General features: G+C 40.0%; 1 protein-coding gene across 7 annotated transcripts in view; it reads left to right on the forward strand.

Annotated features, from left to right (window-relative positions):
- ESR1 (estrogen receptor 1) overlaps window positions 1-21,628 on the forward strand; it is a 200,154-nt gene that overhangs the window by 23,226 nt on the left and 155,300 nt on the right. For 2 of the 7 annotated variants that reach the window (XM_083732428.1, XM_083732433.1), the window contains exon 2: window positions 11,402-11,467. The exons of the other annotated variants lie outside the window; for them this stretch is intronic. The gene's annotated coding sequence lies outside the window, so the exon portion shown is untranslated. The remainder of the gene's footprint in view (window positions 1-11,401; window positions 11,468-21,628) is intronic. 7 annotated transcript variants of the gene reach the window in all.

Here is a 21,628-nt window from a genome sequence, read left to right on the forward strand (position 1 = left end):
AGGGTCAGAATGGGTCCTTAACTTTGTGTCTTGCCTCTCAGTGTAAGAAAACAAACCAAGGTATTTGTCACTGCATAAATTTGAAAATTTTAAAAGCATGAAAGAGAGGCTAATGCCATGAGCCCCACAGTATTGTTAGGATCAGGCTTAGGCTGGCAGACTGATGCAGGAGATGAAGAAGAAACAGAAGAGGGGGCTGAATGGTGGGAACCTACTTTGAAAGGGGGGATCTCCGCTTTCAACCCTGATGCCAGGTGGTTAGGAAAGGGGAGAAGGGATACCAGCTCTTTCCTCTTACCTTTTTGCAACAGTGGAGGCTGAAGAGGGCTTTGATCAGCTGAGGGGGTACGTCTGAACAGGAGGTGGTAGTGATTGAACAGGAGTCTGAACATAGAACCAGGCACGGTCTTTGCAGATGGGAGCAGACCCGCCAGCTCTGACAGAGCACATGTTTGCAAGCTTAGCATTCCTGTGAGGCAAGAGTCTAATGAGCAAGCATGCTGTGCCTCATCCCCAAAAGCTGGTGGGAAGGGTGGGGAAGCTGTTGGGTCATTTTTGTCACTTCCGTACAGTTCTGTATTTCTTGTCTTGCTCTTGAAGTCCTGAAGTGACTCCAGAGTACAGTGTCTGCTGTTGAGCCTGTACCATTACTTGTCTGAATAAAGATCTCTTCCTTATTTACAAGTAAGAGCCTGTGTGTGTGTGTGTGTGTGTGTGTGTGTGTGTGTGTGTGTTGGGTGGGAGCCAGGATAGGCCTGCTGTATCTTTGTGGTTTGCCCTTTGCTGATGTGGTGTAGCTGTTGCTTCTGAATTTGTGGGAAGTCCATTACACTGTCAGCATTGCCAATTCTCCTGTTTAATGCAAAAGAAATTTGGGTCCATTTTCTCTTGCTGCTGCTCATATTGGGCACAGTTCTGATTCAGTGCCATGGAAATATGGAGTTGTTGGCATCTGTTTCTCACTCAAGAGACAATGGAGTGTGGCTCCAGTGGTGAAGTCAAACCATTGAAGATTCACAGCGCCTGCTGTGGGGGGAAGCTTTCTTAACTGTGCCCGTTAACTGAAATCTGACATGAGCAAAGACCTCCCTGGTCCAGTTTAAACTACAGCAGATGATTAGGGCAAATTGGTGGGATTGGAGAGATGAGCAAGAGCACAGGTTTCAGTGAGGAAGATGCTAGGCTTCACAAGCTGCTCAAGAAACATGACTTCCCACACTCAGTGCCTGCTCCAAACAGCTGTGAGCCTGCCTTGCATGCTAAGGGCAAAATCATCCCCATAGTAAATGGTTTTCCAGGTCATAAAAATGACTTAACAACCACTAATGTATAAATATAAGCCAGAATTCTGATGTTGGCTACATGTGGTTCAGTGGAATTAAAGCAGTGGTAGGGGAACCCTTTTTGGAGCAGGGGCCACATTCCATTCTAGGCAGTCTCCTAGAAGTCACATGCCAGTAGTGGGCAGGGCCAGAGGTACAAGGAGGTGGAGCAACAAAGTCAGATAAAATATCTGCATAATAAGCTAGTTTTACACACCCTCCTCTATACCCCTCTAGGCAAGCAAGTTCAGCATTCCAGCCAGGCAACACTCAAGCAAGATGTAAAGCAGGAACAGTGAGAGTTGTGGGCTGGAGAGAGGGGATGTGGCTGAGGAGGGGTGTGTGATTTGAGGACAGTCCTGAAGACCAGACAGAGAACATGGAAGGTCACAGGTTCTCTATCACTGGACAGAACATTTATTGATTAGTAAATGTTCTGAATTCCTTTTCCTGACTCAAAACCACCAGTATTGAAGGTTTTCTTGGTAATAAATTAAACGTGTACACTTTTAGTCTGTAGTTACAAGCATTCAGTGAAATGGCATAACAGAAACTGAGAGAACTTTATGGAAAAGGATACAGAAAAGTTAATTATAATATAAATCATATATAGAAACCTCATTTGGCAAATAACATTCCATTTTATATTTTCTTAATCTGGCAGGAGAGGGAAGCTCTGTTTTCTTAATAAGGGCAAATCTCAAAGATCTTCAAGCCAGCAATGAGCAAATCATTCTTGGCAAATATATTCTTGGGTGGTGTATACAATGGATGAACCCTGATCCTCAGGACACTGAGATTCAGTATGTCTCCTCCAGAAGGAGAAATCTGTGATTTAAGCCTTGGAAAGTTCAGACCCAGTTGGAATATACATCTTCTTTAGCTGAGTCAACACAGAGGTAGTAAAGAGTTCAAGAGCTTCTTAAAATGCAATTGCAGATGATAAAAATACAGACTTCATCTGCAAACTATAAATGGAAGAGTTTGGGACATTTTAATGAAGATCTCCTTTTATCCCACCAGATATATCAAAATCTACTACTGTGAGCAACTTACTCATAGGAAGATTCACCATAAATCTTTGAGAGAGAATTTTCAGTCAAGGTTTGGGGAGTAAGACATAAGGAAGATAAGGATGAAAAAGACCCATAACTCAGTGGCAGAGCATGTGATCTGAATGCAAGTGAGCACTAATTTGTCTCCTAAAGGTCATCTAAGGGACCTTGAGATCCAGGAAAGTTATTTTCCCACCACACTCCCAGTACTGGACTGTAGATGGATTGCTGGTTTGGCTCCAGATAAGGCATGTACTCGTATTTTAAACCAGTAGTCTCTTAATAACAACCTAGACAGGAGGAACTCTTATTAGAGATATATACCACCAATGAAGGTACTAGTGCAGCTGGTTCAGGTACAGCCTAATTTCTCCAGCAATGTACCTTTCATATTTAGCCTAATTTCTCCAGCAATGTACCTTTCATATTTAGATGGTTGGATTCAATCCTAAAGCTATACTGAGATGTTTATTGGCACCCTCTGCCATGTGAGATGAATCCATAATGAAGGAAAATGTGATTTAAGTGACTTTACACCATCCCATTCCTTTCTGGAAGCAAGGACAAACTATTCCAAAATATTCTTATGATGTGCTTTGCAGATGTGGAATTTTGTGGTTACAAAGAGCATTAAGAAATTATTTGTGAATTAGCACTCTAACTAGTCTTCTAAAAAGACAGGCCTCGTGGGCTTATCCAGGGGTAGATGTGCTAGTGGTTGAAGGACTCTGCCCAGACTCTTGGAAAAGACTTGTTTCTGATCAGCAGATCTTATGCAGCCCTTCATCAGGAACAGACCCACACATTGCACAAAACACCACTGAGGAATATCCCTTTAATAAAATACTTAGTTTCCTACAGTGAAACCCAGTGTTGGAACGCTAATAAGCATTGGGTTTTGTGCAAATGGAACTAGCAGTTCCCAGAACTATATCCTTATGGGGCAGATGATGCAGAACAGACACAATTTTACACCATCTAAGCTACAACATAATGAGGCTAGAGTCATTGAATTGAAACTGAATAAGTACCTTTGACTTCAGTCAGTGTTCATCAGTTTCTTCACCCTAACTGATTCAGGGCTGAAGACCTAATTCAGTTTTGACTGGTACTGGTAACACAAAAGCCTGAAGGGTACAATTTTTAAAGAAAAAAATCAATGTTGCATGGTAAATAGAATCAGATGGACCAACAACTATGAAATTACACAGTTCATTTCCAGGTAAATGGTGGATTGCTTTTCCAATTTAATATTTAGTTCTTTTTATTGGGCATTTGAAACATGCCACAGAGTGTGTGCAGAGTAGACCACACAGATGGAAACACTGAAGAGACGCAAAAATATATTTGCATGGTTTAATAACAAAACTCCTCTAGCATACATCTTACATAGTGTTTATAATCATCACCCATCCATTCACCAGGGAGGCAGAGTAAGGTACATACAGCACATTATATACCATTCACAATTGCTGACACAGCTAATTACAGCAACTTATCAGCTCCCATTGCTTGGTCCCTTCTCCTGCCAACCTAGGAGCTCGAAAATGCAAGTAGATAAATAGGTACCGCTCTGGCGGGAAGGTAAACAGCATTTCCGTTGTTGGTTGTTTTGCAGATTAGTTGTGCTGCAGAAGGAGTGCTGGGGAGACCACACATTACAAGGAATGCAGAAGTAACTTTTGCTAGGTTTTAATAACAAAAACAAAAACTCATTTTACATTAATTATAATATATCAGTAACCACCAATGACCTAACCACCAACCCATCCAACAGGGTACTGAGAGAGCTAGGTGCTGCTCTTTATATACTATACCCAACAGCTTATATACTATACCACAACTTAACAGCACCTACTATACTACTTCACAGCTGTAAAACTAGGTCACATTATTTGCTCTGGCCCTTAAAGAAATACACATCTTGTGGAACAATAATGAACCTTAAAATTTAAAGAGACCATTCAATATCCGTGTGCTGCTCTGATTTGCCAGAAGCGGCTTAGTCATGTTGGCCACATGACCTGGAAGCTGTACGCTGGCTCCCTCGGCCAATAAAGCGAGATGAGCACCACAACCCCAGAGTAGTGCAGGACTGGACCTAATGGTCAGGGGTCCCTTTACCTTTATCAGCTAATTACAGTGACTTATCAGCACCTGCTACACAGCTGTAAAAACTAGGTCAGGATATGCCTCCTGGCTTTTAAAGTGGTACACACAATAATGAACAATAACAATAATGAACCCTAACATTTAAACAAACTATTCAACACTTTTTTTGTCCATTGCCTTATCAAAGGTCTTAAGCAACTGGAAACTTTCTTTTATGCCCAGTATATTATCATACTATTGTTCCTAGATAACATTGACTGATTCATTTTAACATTGACTAACTCATCTTATTCTTTGCAACAGTCTTCGTTTTTGTGATTTGTAGATTGTGAGTTGACTATTAGTCACCTCTTAATCAGACTTCTGGGGCTCCTTTTACTCTTATTCCATAGGTCAACTCACTTGTTGTTTTTGTGTTTATTGTTTTTGAACTTCATCCAGCATGTCAATATCTTTCTGGCAGTGTTGAGCTTGAGCCTGGAATGTCATGTGAAAGTACAAAGGCAACAACCAGTTCATTTATTACCTTGTTTGCCTCTTTCCCTTGGCTAACTCTTCCCTTCCTTTCACTAGAGATGCTGTTGCTGCCACAAACCATCCCAGTCCATATCCCAAAACTACATATTTGAAAAGCAGACAACCAAGAAAATGTGTCTCTTCCCAAATAGACCTGTGAGATCACTACAGTCATCAGATGATGCTTTGCTGACAGTGTTATGATCTGCAGAAATCCATCCAGCAAGAACATGGTAGCATGCACTTTGTGGAATGAACTTCCCTGTGCAATGTGACAGGCACGCATGGTGCCTTGTTTCAATAACCTATCTTTTTGCACAGGCATTCTCAGATCATTGATGCCAACTTTTAACTGACCTCCAAGGTCTCATGTGGATATTCTAGAGTGATGGAGTTCTAGAGTATGGGGAACATCACTGAAAAGGAATTCTCTTTTGGTATTGCACCATGACCTCCCTCCAGAGTCAACACACACGATAATAAAATACATCAGAATGATTTTTGCAAATGTAACTGATATTGGAGGGAGAATGCACCATTTTTTTAAAAAAGAAAGATGCAGATGATGACGACCACACATGGTCTTGAACTTACTATTGGAGAAATTAAATCAAGAGAGAAATTATTCCATATCATTTCCATTTCAGCTGTTGCCCAGTATAATGTGTATGAAGCACTGAATTTTTAAAAAAGCACTATATGAATGCTAAAAACTATTATGATCATAAAGAGGTGTAGTTCTAGGTACCCTTTTGTGATCCTTACCACAAAATCATGATTCCATCCCAGTGATGATTTCATAATAAATACGCAGGTAATTGGTTCTGCCTACATGATTGCAAACTTTTAAAAAGCAACACTGTAACCAACATAAAAGCTGCTTCCATGGTGTTCTGTCATACTTAAAACACCATTGAACTAAGCCTATGTGATACTGATGATAGTACATCGTATTCATATAGCCCTTCATTTATTATTTTTATTTATAATACAGAGAGTGCTTAAAGCACATTATGGGAAGTGCTTCCCATAATCTCAGCAATTGCTTGCAACCCTGTTGCACAGCAGGCCACTACTATCTCCATAATGCAAATGGACGGTGGCTAAGGCTTTGAGGCAGTCACCTACCTATGGCTATCTAGTAAGTTGACAGGGGACGTGTCTTAGCAAGCCTCCTTGGTAGACGGGTGTTTCACGTACAAATGTTCTAGTCTCGTGGATTTTTGGAAATGGCATGTCATAAAATGGTGGGGTTTTTTACTGAATATATGATCAAAATGTACACATGTAATACTGCAATAGCTCAGAATATGCACTTATAACATGGCGATGTAGAAAATATGAGATACACACATATACAGACACACTTTTCTTCAGTTTTGGTTAATTAGTTAATAATTCTAACCATGACCAAACTAGCATACATATAACATAAACTCAAGAAGCAAACAAAGAAGAGGAGGCGATAGTATGGAGTTTTGGAGGAAATACATGCTCAGCACTCTAGTCTGATCTTGCTCTCTGGCCTCGCATTGTAAACTTGGCCTCAGTAACATACAGCTGGTATGAACTTAGTGAAAGGCTAAGTTAGGGAAGAGCCAAAATATAGTACATGTCTAAGCACAGTCACATGCAAACACAGAGATGGGAAGAAGGAGCAGATTTCTAGGGAAAGGACCTCTAGAAGGTAGGATTGAGAGTAAAAGTTGCCTTTCCCAGCCCCGATTGAAAATAAAATAGCAAGCAATGAAAAACACTGTGGAATTTCAAAAGACGTGCATCAGGAGGCTGGGTTTTTTACTGCAGCTTTCTTATACTGTCTTCAGAAATTATTAAACAGAAATTATTAAACACCCATTAAACTGTTATGGGTGGTATTTAACTCAAAAGTTCCAGCTCACCTGTGAAAATTGCATGAGACTGAAATAGTGACTTTTCAGACTCATCATTTCAACCCTAAGAAATTTTGCATGGAAAAATAGCCATGGATTAAGCAATTGAATAGTGTTTTGGTGGGTTTTTTTGTACAGAAAACTGCTGTTAACAAGTAGACCTCTTAGTGTATACAGTCGCTCAAGCTTCACAACTTAAAAGCATTTAACTGCAGAAAGATTATTGTTGCCAGCAAAGGAGAGATAAAATCAAGGAGATTTTGTTGTACATGCTTTCTCTTGAGAGTTTTGCCCTAGCAAAGCTTTAATTATGAGAGCTGCAGATGTACTTTATACTTAATTAAATGTTCTTTTTTGTGCTATGTTATACATGTATAAGGTGGGTAAATTAGGGTGAAATCTTACCTAAGAATTTCTCCATGACTGCATATAGAATCAAGCTATCATTCAACAAAGCCCACAATTTGCAAGTAAAATAATTATGACCTCTTCTTACAGGGGCAAATATAAATAAGTCTTCTCTCAGACAAGTATTGATTTACATCGAATAAGACTATTATTCTGGCCTGCCACTGCTCAGCCAAAATGGATCTCTACTTCATGCCTTGGTTCGCCATTTGAATAACAAGATGCTGGGTCAGATAAGCCTTTGGTCTGATCCCGTATGGCTTTTAATATCCTTTAAAAACATACATTTGCAACAAAAATAGAAAGTGTGGGAAATCATAATAAATAAAGTAAAGGTGAGAATGAGGAACCGTGATCACATCCTCCATCCTGCATAGCAATGAAACAGTTTATAAAAGAAGCTGACATAGCTTGTGGTGAAGGGGTTCTCTAAAACTACATTTGAGACTTAATTCCACCAGCTTGGTTAGAGAGACTGTATCACAGTAAGGTAATTGTACACTAATAGCATCCCTGTTCTGTCTTTTTGGCCCAACACCACAAAAATCCTTCAAACCCAGTCTCAGTATGATTTCTTTACGGATGACAACCCACCCCTTCACTCTATCCCTCTGAACTTGGCTAGTGCTGCATCAAGTACCCAAGTGGACACAGCTGGTTTTGCTCAGGCCATCTACCCATGTTTCAGTTGTACATGCCAAATTGGCCCCCCAGCCACTGTCAAATGAATGGTGGATGCTTTCTTCTTGGCAGACCTCTCATTTAGCAACACCACCACCTGACCAGAGAGTCAGCCGGCCAGCACCCTCTGATTCTGAAATATCCTCGAGGGAGGCTACAGACGAGGGTAATTCTCCCAACCTACCCCACCCCACCATTGCATATCCACTACTTGTGAATATTGAGAGTAGCCCTACCTTCTTAAACCTTGGCTGAATTGTGCCCATTGTATCTACAGTTGTACCTTGGCTCCTGAACGCCTTGGGAATAAAATGTTCCGGCTCCCAAACGATCAAAAACCGGAAGTGAGTGTTCTGGTTTTTGAACAATTTTTTGGAAGCCGAATGTCTGGCACAGCTTTCACTATTGTTTCCGCCGTGCCTGCGCAATCGAAAACCAATCGGAAGCCGCAACTTGGTTTCTGAACATTTTGGAAGTCAAACGGACTTCTGCAACAAATTCTATTCAACTTCTGAGGTACGACTGTATAGTGTAGATCAATGTTCAGATAACTAATATGCAAAATTAAACTAGATAACTCTCCAGATCTGTATTTAATGCCCATTCTGTTTCACAACACACTTGTCTTTGAATCCATTGCTATTGATAGTATCTAATAGGTTGAGGATATTGCTCTTGGCTACTGTCATATAGTAAAAATTAAAGAATGATCAGCAGAAAATTTTACTGCCTTTTAAACAAAAATACTCAGTGATAGGGATTTGCTATTCACAACAATGTGGAAATAATTATATCCTATCATTAAAGAGAGCTGATATGTTTCAATATGTATGTGTGGTAAGTGAACATGGAACAGCTAGTCAATCTTGTTCTACTGTTTGGGGATAGATTTAGAATTCCCTATTCTCATCCTAAATGAAAATAAAAGTAATGTCTTTAATGAAATTGAAGAAAGCTTCCTTTTGAATTGAGTGTGGCCAGTTATCTAGCTTAAGTGTGACAAGATCCTATTGTGAATGGTTCCTTGGCAGACAAGTAACATTGCATATCACAAGGAGGAAATGCCAAAGCATTTTTGGCTGGTACAAGCAGAAAATGGGGCCAAATAGATGCTTCAGTGAGAATAACACTAAGGCCAGTTCACACAACCTTTTTAATGTCGTGAGGTATGGGTGAAATGATTATTCTCTGAGAGTGGCATGGGACTGGCAGCCCTCATGTTACTGCAGTAACATAATAATCTGTCTTGAATTCATGCAACATAGTGCCTGAGTGGTAAAGGCACCTGGAGTAATTTTGCATATTTTAATTCTGTCCATCGGTTATGAAATCAAATGGAAAGCTCCATTGCAGAAGAGCATATCCTTCCCTCTGCATATATCCCACTGAGTGCTATCCTCCTGAAACTGAAACTCCTGAAACTCCTTTGCACTGTGTCCAATGGGACTTACTAATAAGTATGTTCTGGACTGCATTTAAGAGAGTGAAAGGCAATTATTGATGGTACTGGGCACACCATTTTTACAGGATCTATGGATCACAAAAATAAGCTCAACATGATACAGGTTGAGATTATGAACATCCTTCCAAAAACTTCTGTTATGGTGTTAGCTTGCCATTTGACTTGTATCAAAGGACATTAAAAAACCCCTTTAATTATGTTTCATAAATGTGAGGATGCAGTAGGTTTGTTCAGAAGAAACTTGAATAATCACTGGGGTAAAATATAAATTAGGATGCCCAAACCTTTTCTTGAGAAAAGTGCATTAATCTACCTTCATGATGTTAATATATTTTGCAGAATCTCCAAAAGTTCACTGGGAAGAAGATGATTTTTCTGAGTTCTATGATTCAGAAATAACCTTGAAATTAATGGTGTCTCTAACTTGGTAGCTACCTGAATTTAACTTGATTGAATGTCAGAGTAGGTTGGGATCCTTTCAGTTTTACCTCATGTCTGTTCTCATGTTTTAATCTGCAGCAATCCTTTGAATTAAATAATACAAAGGCAAGGCAGGCATGTGCAATAGCTTTGTAAATGATCTCAATATAAAACAATTAACTATTAAAAGAGTAGACAAAGATACAGCTGTCTTGTCATTTAGTAAAAAAAAATCATTGACTGAGCCATGAAAGCTTTTAACCAAGAAATAAATATTTTTTTCAATGAAGGACCTAATGATTGACATAAAATTGTCAAAGCAAAGTTTTAATAATGGCCGTTTACCCAGTCCTGGGGTAGGTGGCAGGTGTGACCTGTTGTGACCTAACCCCTGGGAGCAATGCTGGGCTGGACAACTGGCAGTTGGGAAATCCCCGTGCTGGCCTTGGAGTAGGGCGGGAGTTCCTGCCAGTCCCAGTTTTGAATTCCAGCCAATCATGCCAGTCCATGGTGGGGCAGGGCTCAGGAGTGAACCAGTGTGGAGCAGGCTTCACCACAGTCCACCCTCTGGATTTAAAAGACTGGCTGCCCTGACTTTGGGACTGCGGTCAGCCAAAGAGCACATCTCCCCATCCCTCCCTCCCTTTCACGCTTTGGGACTTGTTGTATATTAATGTTTCTTCTTCAAAGTTATGTGATTAATGGCCTTGCTCTGGTTCTTTAATGGTTGCCGTATCCAGAGCTGGGACGGAATTTGCCTGCAAATAGATACGCCCTGTTTGCGGGCTTTGCCCTCCACATAGCAATGGTCACAACTTTAGCTGACGTAGGCACTGGGGTGGAATTCTTCCTTCAGCGGCATGGGAGGGCCATCCATGTAGACCTGCATCTTGTGATGGACCCATTAATCCCATGATCAACCTTTCATGCCTCAGCCTTCCACCAGGATGCTGGGAAGGATAAATACCCAATGCCTAAACCAAATCCTACATATATCTGGAATATCTGGAATTGTGCCCAATTTCAAATCCCAGAACATTGTTCTTGTCTCATTTGTCCACCTTCCTAGACTAGGACTAGCTCCTGGGAAAGGGGTCACTGCAAGTGGGATTGCAACATGTACTCTTGGAAACGGTGAAGCATTTGTTGTTGTTTAGTTGTTTAGTCATGTCCGACTTACATATTTCTGAAATGAGTTTGCTTCTAGGCTATTCTTGTTTTGGAGCCCCAATTTGGCCCAGTAGGCCTTGTAAAAGTTCCTAATACACAAACAACAATTTGCAGAGGAGAGGGGGGAAAAAACCTTAACTCAAATTTAACAGGACTTTTAAAAACAAATTTCCCAAGTTCAATGGTTGAGAGGTTTTAACACTGGATGCCCTTACTTCAGTGGAAGAAAACTGAACTTTTCTCTACAGACTTTACAGGCCAATGTAGCTCATGTGTATTATATGTTTTAAAGTTCATTTCTCTCCTCGGCATTCTGCTGCTTCAGTCTCCCTCTGCTGAGGCTTTTCTATTTTAGTTCACAAGGTCCCGTGACCCTGTCAGCCAATAACAGAACAACAGAAGCAATGGAAACTTCTTTCTGAAATAAAAGTAAGTCAAAATAACTCAGCTTTTTCACGTTCTGCTCTTCCTCAGAATCACTTTTGTTTACTGCTGTTTTTATTTTCAGCATGTTAAACACAACTCATGGTGCCCAGGGGAGTAATTAAAAAGTTTCTTCAAACTGTGTTTTCGTAACGTCACTTTTATTTACGGTGTGTCTTCGGTATATTGCAGTGTGACTGATCCTTCAAAAGAGCAACCAAATTGAAGGAATGCCTGTCAGAAGCTGAATAACTTGCACATAAATGCAGATTTCATCCTTATTTTTCTAAAACTGGTCCAGTAATTCAACAGTTACTATTCAGTGAGGATTTGTGTGCCAGGTCTCTCCCCAGTTTTCTCTCTGACCCATTCAGGAGCAAGGAACGAAAGTATTATTTAAAAGGTCACATGTTCTAGCCATGACAAATTGCACATAAAACAGCAGTTTTAAGCTGTTATCATGGATTGCAGTACTATTAATCTTAAGTGGTTTCAAGATTTTAACCTGAATTAAATAGTTAGCACACTTAAGAGAATATTAAATAAGTAAAATGAAAATGAATCCAGCAGGATTTGGGATGACATAACTTTTATGTTCATGGGATTCATTTGTATCCAGGATGAACATAAAATGTGCATACTGTACAGGAAACAGTGAATGTATACAACATATCTGGAATTAGGGCTACATCTTCAGATTAGAGGTGTTGTCTTTTACTAAAATATTCTATAAATATTTTAGTGACAAATACCCCAGTGTATTAAGAACAAGCCTTTGTGAAGTGCTATGTTTGTTTCCCTGAGTAATATGTGGTAGTTAACTCCCCCCCCACCCCATAATAGGACAGAAACTGTGATATTGAATTGGCATCTCTGTGTGAAAACAGAAAGCTTTCCAAGTTACACAGATTTCTACTCTTAGATAGTAATAAGATATGGTCCAGTTTTAGCCATATAAAGAGAGTGATTTTTTAAAAAAGAACTATGTGGCAATTTAATAATTTAAGGTCAATGCCATCTTAATCACATAACATTTAGCAGATGTTACTAGTAATTAACTGAATCATTGTGTATTTAAAGTAACACATAAAATATTGTTTTTCAGTTGACCTGTTTCTTTTATTAAAAATAGCACTATAGTTTAAACCCATAGACCATAATTATCTTACAGATTTAAACTGTAGTAATTCCCTCCTCCCTGGGAATTGCAGTTCTACCAGAAGTGATTACAATTAAACTGGTGTGTGTGTGTGTGTGTGTGTGTGTGTGTGTGTGTGTACAATCCGTGCATCAATACAGGATCACTTCAGAAGAACCTAAGAAGTTGCCTTGTACCGAGTTAGACCATTGATACATCTGGCTAAGTATCGTGTACAAACTAAACGTAATGTTAATTGTATGGATGCAGTTAATGTGCATATGTTAAAATATGTAAATAGCAGCCATGGGAAATCAGAGCAGCCTACCTGGGGATTGGGTGGGGACAGGGGGAGCTTCTCAGTGGTCAGAGGATTTAGTGCATTATGCACCAAGAACCACTCTTTCCCTGTCAGTGCCTTTAGAAATGTCAAGCAGAACACAGAGACAGAGCTTCATGAAAAATTAGATAGAGAATAACAAACTTTGATACAGTATAATATAGAATATTATAATCTCAAGTTTTAAAATATTTTCATTATTCTACCTAAACGTAGCATCTAGAGCATTGTGCAAAACAACCTAACATCCAGTATGTGCATCCATGATACTGGAAATGATCTCCAGAACCCCAAATCACATTTTGTTTTAGCATATAGCTTATTGTGATTTTTTTAAAAAATGAACTTGACTGCTGGTAACCATATTCCCAGATATTTCGATATTTTTTATAACCAATGAATTTTTAAAATAGCTTTTGAAAGATGTTTTGTTCTCATTGAAATGCTGTGTTGAGGAGCGCTAGACTTCAAATTGGTAGCCAGTATAGTTGAGCTAGGACAGGAGTAGGGAATGGGTGATTTATCGATTTCAGTTTCTCTCAGTTTCTCATTTTCCCAGGCTTAAAGTTCATTTCAGCATTGTGCACTAACCAGTTTTTGAACCATCTTCATAGGCTGCCCAGCATAGAAGGAGATTACTAGATGGATGACTGCCCAAATACCAACCAAATTCCAAACCCAGCTCTGTTCTCTTTTGGTGGAGAACTGTTTGGCTGTCCCCTCATACAGTGGTGCCCCGCAAGACGAATGCCTTGCGAGACGGAAAACCCGCTAGATGAAAGGGTTTTCCGTTTTGGAGGCGCTTCGCAAAACGAATTTCTTTATGGGCTTGCTTCGCAAGACGAAAATATCTTGCTAGTTCCTGCGGGGTTTTTTCCCTCCCCCCCCCCTTTTCCTAAGCTGCTTATCAGCTGATCCACTGATAAGCTGCTTAACAGCTGATCGCTAAAAGCCGCTAAACCGCTAATAGCGCTAATCCGCTAAGCTGTCAATGGGCTTGCTTCGCAAGACGAAAAAACCACTATACGAAGAGCCTCACGGAACGGATTAATTTCGTCTTGCAAGGCACCACTGTATAATAAAATAAGAACAAAATAAGTGAAAGAATAATGAGAAGAGAAGGAGTGATACTTTCTTCATTAGCAGACTTTCACAGTCATACCAGTGCATGAAAGGTGGTCATAAGAATAAGAACTTACAGTTTGCAAATCTGTAGGCAGAAGGAACAGAGTTAGCAGTAATGTGTCAGAACCATAATATTGATATCCTAGAATACAAATAGGAGGGTTGTTTTTTTTAAATGTTAATAAGTTCGATCAATAAAGCCTCTGACTTTTTAATCCACTTTCTAGCTCCCTCTGAAGTGATGAAAGGCAGTCAGGTAGCAAGATATGTGCTGTAAGAATAGCTTGATTTTAACTATTCCCCCATGCAGTGCCTGTAACCCAGACCCAGCAGGCATGTAACTTGCAAAAACCAAAAACTGAATCTGTTCTGAAACAGATAATTATTTTCATTATTCAGTCTGAGTGAAATTCATGCATGAAGTTAGTTAGGCTTTTGAGCCTTTTTTATTCTCAAGTAAAGACAAAGGGGCCTTTATAGTTTCATATTTGTGTGCTTTGAAAGAAGAAAGAACATATTCATATAGGAAATAATCAGACATGATTGCTGAAAAAAGCAGATATAAACTTTAAATTTTTAATCTTACTAAAACTAATTCTATGTTAAAGTACCATGCAAGTTCCAAACAAGCAATTTACCTTCCTTTCTTTCTGTCACCTGCCTTTTCCAGTGCTGACAGCAGTATACAACATAAAAACAACTACAAAGTCACCCAGTAAATTAACAATAATACAAAGTTAACAAGTAGGGTTTCACAATACTGTCCAACTAAGTAGCCAAAAATCTTCAAACAGAGGGCCTTACACAACAGCCTGAAGCTCAGGTAGATGGGAGGAGCCTCCCTAGCTCAAATGTTCTTCCATAACACCAGGGCAACCTGATGCATCACTCACATGTAGGGCATGGATTGAAGGAGGACCATGCTTTTAGCTCCACCCCCGACTTGGGTTGGGGAGTTGATTTTCAAACAACTGCACATTGAGCACAGTTGTCTGCATGAGAATCATTTAACTCATTGTCTTGTTAGCTTAATTTAAAATAGATTTTGCTGGGATGAAAAGCAGAAGAACACTGAGTGAGACTAATAAAACTTTGAAGGGAAATAATAGGTTCCTAGGGATCTGTAACAAAACCGCTACATTCTGACAGAATCGTAAATCATCTAGAAAGCAGGAAGATAATGAGGGAATGTGTAAATCTTCAGATGAAACCTGTTATTGAAGTATATTATAAGTGAGAGTAAAAGTTGAAGACTTAGTAGCATAGCTGCCAGCTGTCAGTGATACCTCAGCGTTGTAAATGGAGATGCTAGGAAAAATGCTTAGTAGTGTAGTTGCCAGTGTGGTTGCACATGAAACTGTAAGTAAGGCGCACTGTAAAAGGAATCATATCCGTTTTTGTCTGTGGAATTCGTGTGCAATTTATTTTTGGCGGATAAATGAGTTCATTTTCTCACTTAACTGTACAGTAACACTAGCTTCAATCTATGTCTGGTTATGAAAAGCTATACAGATAAAGGAGAAAGAAGAGCCTTGCTTCAGACCTGAGTAAATTGCTCCAGAAGAAAAGCCTCTTTTCCCCTTAAAAAGCATAGAGCCCCAGGAGAGAAGGCACACTCGCTGACTGCTTCAGATGAGTGGCTCACAACACTGTCCAGTACACTTTGGACAGTACACTTTGACTATAACTCTTTTATGACCCACATTTTGTGACCACATCTTAAGCATTGCTAAAATACTTTGCTGAAATAGAGTTATGGCACTACCAACACCACCATACTTTAATGTTACTTTCTGTATTATGGTGCTATAGTACTAGAATGCTCATTTTAAAAGAAAATTAACTTTCCAGTTACCACCATTTTAGCAGCATGGTTAATGATGGTTAAAAAGATTTCTATTTTCTGTAAAAATTATGTTATAGCATGCATGCATGCATGCAAACATATATTTATTTGTATGCCACCTTTCCATGGTTAAAACCATGTTCAAGGAGGCTGACGACATGTAAAAAAACCACATAATTACAAACAACAAAAATAGTCATAAACCATCAATACAACATCAAAAGTAAACAAATGGAACAATTTCCACATAAACCATAATAAGATAAGATATAAAATAAAGATACAAAAAGTTAATATCAATAACAGCAACAACCCACCCTCAGCGAAACCCTCTAAACAATACCCCAGCCCAAGGGTCTGTTCTGTAAACACCCCCCCAGGCCAGGTGAAAAAAGGTCTGCCAGGCAGGTAACAGCTCTTCAAGGACTCACAGCCAAGATGGTCTTGACTTATAGCCAGCATGGTTGTGTTATAGCGCTATACCTTCCTTTCATTAAAATGTAAATAGCTGGAAAAGCATTTTAGCAATAACTAAAAGATCACTTCATTAAAAAGGAGGTTGTCTTAAAATGGTACCTGTCCCAGAGTACCAAAGTCAGACTTCTGCCGCCTGAGGGGGAATTTTTTTTAAAAGAACCACAAGGAAAAAACCAAGATGACAATGACTGCATGATGACATTGTGTGGATGCCATGTAAAAAGTGAGTGAAAAGCACCTAATGTGGAGCAGTCTGTTCTTGTAAATATGGTTTTTAAGCAGGGAATTGCTTGTGGGAAGCAAGTTGTTGTTGTTTAGTCGTTTAGTCGTGTTCGACTCTTCGTGACCCCATGGACCAGAGCACACCAGGCACTCCTGTCTTCCACTGCCTCCCACAGTGGGAAGCAAGTATCTTTGTAATAATTGCCTATATATATCAGCAACACCTTTATGATTATATATTGCCTTTTTTCACTTTATGTTAACAAACAAATCTTCTAAAAATGTTGCAAAACTGTTCTAGTTTCCTTGCATGACTCACTGAAGCTAAGGCAATGGAAGCCCACAACAAATATGTATACCGCCTTTGAATTCCTTCTGGGGTAGTTTTATAGGTTTGGCCAGAGATTAAAGAGAGTTAGAAAAAGGTACAAGTTATGCCACAGGCAATGATGGCTGACGCTATCACCTTTCTCTATCTCTATCATTCTTCCCCAAGTCTTTGTGTCAGTCTATTTAGTTTATTTCTTTACTACATCTGGTACGTTGTCTTAAGACAGGTCCAGTTGGAAGTCTATTTCTTTCTCAATCCATTTCCCCAGAATCTGGGGTACAGTACTGGCTTCTCTCATGGGTTTTTGAGGACGAATGAAATAACGGTGCTACAGTGTGCTGTAAATAAAGTTGCAGAAGTTTGGTTAATGATGAGACATTTAGACGAGAGTTATACTAACTCTCATGGTAATTAGCACTTAATAGGAATCAATTGCTGGAAGTAAGAACTGGAATGCAAAATTTTGAATTTGCTCACATAACATAGTAACAGAATATCACAATTGTAGCTGTGGCTGAGACTATGAACTATTGACATGTATGTTGCCTTGCCTGTTTACCTTGCTCCGAGATGGTCTTGAGTTTACTTTTTATGTTGCTGCAATTCTGTGGTTTTTAAAGTCTAATTTGTAGGGGCAACTTTCAGTTGCTGAGGTCCAGGTTTGTAAGCAAATCTGGCCAACCATCTGTATGCTTGACCTTGTCCATCATTGTTCATCACATTCTAACAAACAGATTGTCTAGTTGGATCCGGGAGATGAGAGTGGGACCAGTTTCTTTTGAAGGAGACAGTGATTTGGCCTCTGATGAAAAACCTAACCTGGATCCAGAAGAAGTTAACAATAGACCGGTACCTAACCTTCCTTAATAGTAGTTGCTGAAGGGTGGTTGTTGGGCAACTTTTGGACAAAGCTGATTTCTAGATTCTTTTTAATTTGGAGTAGGTTTTGGAACTGAAACTGCCTTGAACAACCAGCAGAATGGCATGTATTGAGGGAAAGGCAGGGAGAGTGTGGCCTTGTTAATTTTCTTAGACTTCTTAGTGGCCTTGCCTTTGATACTGCTGATCATGTTGGGCAGGCTTTCTGAGTTGTGATTGGTGGCACTGCTTTGTAGTGGTTCACTTTTAATTGGAGACTAACCCCTTGAAGATTCTATTTCTGGGTCCCATCTCTCCCCCCCCCCCATGATGTTTAACATCTATATGAAACAAATGGGTGGCATCATCTGAACAAAAGAGACTCAATCTGTACCAGTGTTTCTCAAACAGTGGGCTCAGACCCATCGCTAGGCCTTGGGCCACGTTCTGGTAGAGCTCAGTGCCACAGCCTTTCCAGCGCTTCCTAACTTGCCTGCCCCCCACGCTATGTGTGATGGGCAAAGGTGGTCAGTTTACAAACGAGTTCAGTAGAGTAGGCATTACATTCCTCCTCTGAGGTAAAAGGACCAGAAAAGATAAAAGATGAATAGGTATCATCATTATCATCAACAACAACAAATAAATTGGAAATAGAATAGATGAGTGTAAGAGAAGAAAATTATTGTAGGAGGAAGCAGTATAGTGGCTGGTGGGGCTGCATTGCTCCTGGCTTGCTGGGAGGGAACTATTCTAGCTTCCAGTTGAGCTCACAATAAGATGAGGTAATATGAATAACCAATAGCATCCCTTATATTCCTAAAGTTATTGGCTCTGGCTACAAATAGCCAATGAAGTCTCATCTGTTTAGCTTGGCACCTCAGTCTAAGTAACTTGTTGGTTATGAACACGATGGTTAACTCCTACACTGACCGGTTAGTCAGTCACTACTAATGATATTGTGTTGAACAAGAGGTCTGACAAAATGATTTTTCAGTAGCTTGTCACTTTCAGCTCAGTAGATCCATGACTAGACAGACATAATAGAAAATTTTAGAAAGAGGGATGTTAAAGGGTTTAAAGGGTTTGTATGCATTGTATCAACCAAGCAACGCCCTTGGCCAAATATGACAGGTTTTGACACAGTTTTCCTTCTTAGATCAGATCTGCTACATAAGTTGATATTGTGATCCACCATCGGAGGGGTGTGTCTTTAAATAGAGCTTATAAATGCTTTTTTAAAAAAAAAATATGAAAATAAATAAATAAAATGGATGGATGGATGGATGGATTAATACAAAAAACAGTGAGTTCATGTTCTATTTTGGAGGATATAATTAACAAAGAAACAAAGAGGTAATAGCAGCTTTCTTTCTTCTAATGGTAGCTGTGTTGTTTAGGTAGCAATAAAATTTACAATGGAATTTAACTTCCATTTAACTGCATAATATAGGCCTGAGAATTCCTGGCACCTCCTGGGCTGGTTCCCCTCCCTGATAGGGGCCTCTTCCCCTTGCCACTCTCATAAATAGCCAGTCACCAGCCCTCTGCTTCTGGGCAGAAGGAGAAAGCTATCCAAGTGGAGACTATTGATCTGTTCCCTTGCTTTTGTCACTCTTAATAAGCTAGACATGAGCGGGTGAACAGGCAAGGGAAGAATAAGAATAGGGCTAGACGTTTGACAGTTGGAGTATGAACCTCAGTCCTGTGATGTCAATGCCATACCCTCCAACCGTTATAACAGGACATTCCTGAAATTACAGAAGCCATCCCAGCTTCTGATTTGATCCTGGAGTGTCCCAGGGATGCGCTGGCCCTTGCAGTGGTGCCGTGCTCTTGCAAGAATCAGCTAACTCGTGTAAGCCGCACTCTGGTGTAAGCCAGCTGACTCGCCTCCTGATTTTCATCAAGGGAATGTTGGAGGGTATTCAACTCCTGATACTGGGTCTACATCTACATACAGTGGTACCTACAGTTACAGCTCCAGAGGTCCTTCGTAACCAGAAACCACTTGTAACATGAGGCACACTTCTGCTAATGGCACCTCCTGCTGTTGCCACGCCACCGGAGTGCGATCTCTGCTCGCATCCCGGGGCAAAGTTCGCAACAAGGGGCATCTACTTCTGGGTTAGCGGAGCACATAACCCGAAGAATTCGTAAGGGGGACAGTTCGCAACACGAGGTACCACTGTATTCTGCCAAGTGATGTGCAACCTATGCAGTCCTATGCATGTTTTCTCAGAAGTTCCTCTTCATCCAATGGGGATTAGTCTCAAGTAATTAAGAATGGGTTTTTCTCCTATTCCTCCTTTGCCTCCGTCCTCCAGCTGTTGTGGATGATCAAGGGACCCATTGGTGCAGCAATAATGTGCTGCTGAGGTCTCTCTCTCTCTCTCTCTCTCTCTCTCTCTCTCTCTTTCTCTTTCTCTTTCTCTCCTCCAGTGGAACAGTCTCCAGTGGATCTCAGTTGCTCTCCTTCATGGAAGGATAAGTCTGGATCCACCCCATATAATTGATAACTATTTTTCTGCACTGCCATGCGGCTCACAAGTATTGCTTAAGAAACAGCAACTAATAAAACACACTAAAAGAAAAACATCAGAATGACAGTTTTAAAGCAATAGCTAATGGAGCTGTTCTCAGCATTTTCCCACAAATGAAAAAGCAAGGCCTTTCCACAATTTGGGTGTCCCAGCTCACAAGGCCTTATTTCTCATGCCCACCCCCCAATCCCCAAGTCTGTGGCCAGAGAGAATGCTCTCAAAGGGAAAGCAATGTTCTTGGGCACATTCACATTGAAAGGATTTGCACAAAATGCCCCCCTCCTGCCAGTTTTGTTGTTTTAATCAATCAATTCCATTTCCTTTCGGAGGTTGTCAGGTCATTGTATGTGCTTTCTAATAACTGTATGTCTGAATAGTCATACTATATGTAATTAATCCTTGTAAATTGGCAATAGTTTTGTCAATGTGAGCCAGAAATGACTTTCAGACTGTTGTCTGAACTCAACGTTTTCTAGGGGTTTGGGCAGAATAGTTCACACTTTGTCCTGTTGCGCTTTCAAATACAGTGGTACCTTGGTTTAAGAACAACCCTGTTTACAATTTGGTTTACGAACTCTGCAAAACCAGAAGTAGCGTCCCGATTTGTGAACTTTACCTCAGTCTATGAATGGAATCTGAACAGTGGAATGGCACTGGTGGTGGGAGGTCTCATTAGGGAAAGCGCGCCTCAGTTTAAGAACAGTTTCGGTTTAAGAATGCACTTCCTGAATGGATTAAGTCGTAATCCGAGGTACCACCGTATGAAACGTGAAAAACTGGGAATGGAAACGAAGTAGGCAGCTGTGATGTTATTGTTGCAAAGCTCAGAAAGGCTTCGATGCAAGTCTCTTTTTATTTTAATCTGAATGCTTGTGGTTGGGAGTGGTTGAGATAAATGACTTGGGGCTCATCTTGAGGCTTAGGGCAGTGTTTCTGAAGTAATTATTTATTATATTAATTTGGCTTTCCTAAAAGTATAATAAATCACAGAAAGTACTTTGCAGTATGTTTATCTTTACGCAGTGCCAAGCCATGTTCTTATCCTCAGAAGAAACCATTCCATTTGTGTTTGAGTTTGCAAATTCTGACCTGAAGCAAAATTACCCTTTTCAATAGGAAATGAAGACATGCTCCCTCTACTTCAGGATGAGAAGTAAAATACAGTTTCATGGCCTGGGCAAGAACATTAAAAGCAATATCCTGGCCAACAGTTTGCTTACTCAGTATATTGCTCTTTTCCTAATTCATCAAACTGGATTATTTTTCGTTCAGAACTGCTGTATCATGTTG

The sequence above is a fragment of the Podarcis gaigeae genome (assembly GCF_964106915.1).
Source record: "Podarcis gaigeae genome assembly, chromosome: 3".
In the NCBI taxonomy this organism is placed as follows: domain Eukaryota; kingdom Metazoa; phylum Chordata; class Lepidosauria; order Squamata; family Lacertidae; genus Podarcis; species Podarcis gaigeae.